Raw genomic sequence first — 3,929 nt, 5'->3', positions numbered from 1 at the left:
TACTACTTTTGAGGTCCTACTTTTTAATTTAGCACCTAGCTCCTTAAATTCGCCTCGTAGGACCTCATCCCTTTTTTTTACCTATGTCGTTGGTACCAATGTGCACCACGACAACTGGCTGTTCACCCTCCCTTTTCAGAATATCCTGCACCCGCTCCGAGACATCCTTGACCCTTGCACCAGAGAGGCAACATACCATCCTGGAGTCTCGGTTGCGGCCGCAGAAACGCCTATCTATTCCCCTCACCATTGAATCCCCTATCACTATCGCTCTCCCACTCTTTTTCCTGCCCTCCTGTGCAACAGAGCCAGCCACGGTGCCATGAACTTGGCTGCTGCTGCCCTCCCCTGATGAGTCTTCCCCCTCAGCAGTACTCAAAGCAGTGTATCTGTTTTGCAGGGGGATGGCCACAGGGGACCCCTGCACTACCTTCCTTGCACTGCTCTTCCTGCTGGTCTTCCATTCCCTAGCTGGCTGTGGACCCTTCACCTGCGGTAAAACCAACTTGCTACACGTGCTACTCACGTCATTCTCAGCATCGTGGATGCTCCAGAGTGAATCCACCCTCAGCTCCAAATCTGCAACATGGTCCGTCAGGAGCTGGAGGCAGATACACTTCCCGCACACGTAGTTGTCAGGGACACCGGAAGTGTCCCTGAGTTCCCACATGGTACAGGAGGAGCATATCACGTGACCGAGCTCTCCTGCCATGACTTAACCCTTAGATACACTTAAATTGGCGACAACAATGTTAACATGTTACTTACTGATATAAAAAAGAAAAAGACAACAATATTAACGGCTTACTTACTGATATAAAAAAGAAAAAGAAAAGCTACTCACCAATCACCAGCCAATCACTTACCCCTTTGGCTGTGACGTCACCTTTTAATTATTTTCTACTTCTTTTTTGCTTTTTCTCCCAGCTGGAGCTGTACAAGCTTGCCTCTTATAGGCCTCACCAAGCACCCCGGACTCGCGCTGCTCGAACTGCCACTCCTCCTCCAACGTTGGGCCTTTATAGGCCTCACCATGCACCCCGGACTCGCGCTGCTCGAACTCCTGATAAGTCATCCCCCCTCAACAGTACCCAAAGCGGTGTATCTGTTTTGCAGGGGGATGACCGCAGGGGACCCCTGCACTACCTTCCTTGCACTGCTCTTCCTGTTGGTCTTCCATTCCCTATCTGGCTGTGGACCCTTTACCTGCGGTAAGACCAACTCACTAAATGTGCTATTCACACCATTCTCAGCATCGTGCATGCTCGATAGTCAATCCAGTTCCGCAACGCGCTTCGTCAGGAGCTGGAGGCGGATACACTTCCCGCACACGGTGTCCCTGATTTCCCACATGGTACAGGAGGAGCATAACACATGTCCGAGTTCTCCTGCAATGACTTAACCCCTAGATTAACTTAATTTGGCAACGACAATGCTAAAGGTTACTTACTGAAATAGAAAAGATAAAGAAAAACTACTTACCAGTCACCAGCCAATCACTTACCCCCTTGGCTGTGACGTCACCTTTCGATTCCTTTCTACTTCTTTTTTGCCTTCTCACCCAGCTGCAGCTGCACAAGCTGGGCCTTTTGTAGGCCTGGGACACTGCCGCTCCGACTCACGCTGGGCCTTTTGTAGGCCTGGGACACTGCCGCTCCGACTCACGCTGGGCCTTTTGTAGGCCTGGGACACTGCCGCTCCGACTCACGCTGGGCCTTTTGTCGGCCTGGGACACTGCCGCTCCGCTTCTCCGACTCACGCTGGGCCTTTTGTAGGCCTGGGATGCTGCCGCTCCGCCTCTCGCATTAAGTCGTCGTCATAGGCAGTCCTTCGGAATCGAGGAAGATTGGCTTCCACTCTAAAAATTAGTCCTTGGGTGGCTGAACAGTCCAATACGAGAACTACAGTCCCTGACACAGGTGGGACAGATAGTTGTTGAAGGAAAGGGTGGCTGGGACTGGTTTGCCGCACGCTCTTTCCACTGCCTGCACTTGGTTTCTGCATGCACTTCCTCCACTTAGGGCAGTCTTTGGCCAGGGAATCCCAGGTGTCAGTGGGGATGTTGCACTTTATCAGGGAGGCTGTCCCTGTAACGTTTCCTCTGTCCACCTTTGGCTCGTTTGCCATGAAGAAGTTCCGAGTAGAGCGCTTGCTTTGGGAGTCTCATGTCTGGTATGCGAACTATGTGGCCCGCCCAGCGGAGCTGATCCAAGTGTGGTCAGTGCTTCGATGCTGGGGATATAAGAAATACAGGACCCCAGTACTCCCTCAGTATTGTACTGATGAGTCAACCTAGATTAGTGTGATGTTCTGGAATGGGATCTGCAGAAACGTGCTCCCAACTGAGCTGTGCTGGGTTGGGCAGGGGAAGAAGGGCAATTTCAGAAGTTTACTGACTAATACATTTTTGTTTCTGCAAATGTAGTGGTTTGAATCTTAATACAGCACAGAACACAGCGAATCAGCCCATCATGCCTGTGTCGGCTCTTCAATCAGTCCAACGCTCCCTACTCTTTCCCCATAGCCGTGCAAATGTTTCCCTGAGTATTTATTCAATTTCCTTTTGAAAGTTACTATTGAATCTGCTTCCACCACCGTTTCAGGCAGTGAATTCCAGATCACAACCCGCTGTCTTTAAAAAAAAAGTTTCCGAATCTCTTTGGTTCTTTTGGCAATCACCCTAAATCTCAGAGCTCTAGTTACCGACCCTCTTCTCACTTGAAACAGTTTCTGCTCTTTTCCTCATTCTTTTAAAGAGATAAGATGATTTTGCAAGCTCCAGTGTGTTGCAGTTGTTAGGATGCTTTGTTGTGAATTACCGCTATCATTCATATACCACCAGATGTCCCAAAGCACTTCAGTCAATGAAGTACTTTTGAAGTGTCATCACTGTTGTAATGTAGGAAACACGGCAGCCAATTTGCGCACATCAAGCTCCCACAAGCAGAAATGTGATACTGACTACATAATCTGTTTATGTTATGTTGATTGAGGGATAAATATTGGCCAGGACATGGGATAACTTCCCTGCACCTCTTCAAAATAATACCATGAGATGTTTTACATCCACCTGGGAGAGCAGACGTTGGTTTAACATCTCATCGAAAAGACAGCACCTCCAACAGTGCAGCACTCCCTCACTGGAGTGTCAGACTATATTTTTGTGCTCAAGTCTCTGGAGTGGAACTTGAACCAACAACCTTCCGCCTCAGAGACGAGAGTGCTACCCACTGAGCCACAGCTGACTTTCTCCTTATCCCTGGGCATCCAATGGTTAATCTGTGAAGCTCCACTCCTGGTGTGAGGCATAGCTGGACAGGAGCCCGAGTCTTAGCCCAGTAGTGGTGCAGCCCCGACCCCTGACCCCTGTTCCAGTCGGGTGAGGCTCCTCGGGGGGAGTAGGACGTACAGTCAGTCACTTTTATAACAAAAATAAGCTGCACTTTTGTCCAATGCATTTAGTAAAACATACAGCACTCCCCGAATGACTGCACCAACCTAGATAAGTCTGCAATTCTATTTTACTTGCTGAAACTGTACAAAAACCTGAGGTCATGTTTAGGTGAGATCGGTGGGTACAAAAAGTGTTTGCGGTTCGGTGCAAATTGTGCAGTCGATGATCACATTATCGCAGTGTGGTTTTATACACAAAAAGGAAAGGGTTTTTTTAATAAACGATCGGACAAATGGAATGGTCCTCATCACTTCCAGGCATAATGTGGGGGTGACTCTCTCCTCGTTTACCCATGGATCATTGGTTCCCCAACATTATATCGTTTATGTAAACTGAGTGCATCTTTTATCTTCATACTCAGTCAAAATATTCTCCAACAAGTGAGAAATCAATGCTGGAATAATTAACTCTACCCTCCACCTCAAACTCTTCACCCCACTTTAAAATCTCCCCCCCCCCCCTCCTCCCCCCGTCT

The sequence above is a fragment of the Pristiophorus japonicus genome, chromosome 7 (genome assembly GCF_044704955.1).
Source record: "Pristiophorus japonicus isolate sPriJap1 chromosome 7, sPriJap1.hap1, whole genome shotgun sequence".
NCBI lineage: Eukaryota > Metazoa > Chordata > Chondrichthyes > Pristiophoridae > Pristiophorus > Pristiophorus japonicus.
The sequence above is the reverse complement of the archived record's forward strand: the minus strand, read 5'-3'. Positions refer to the sequence as shown.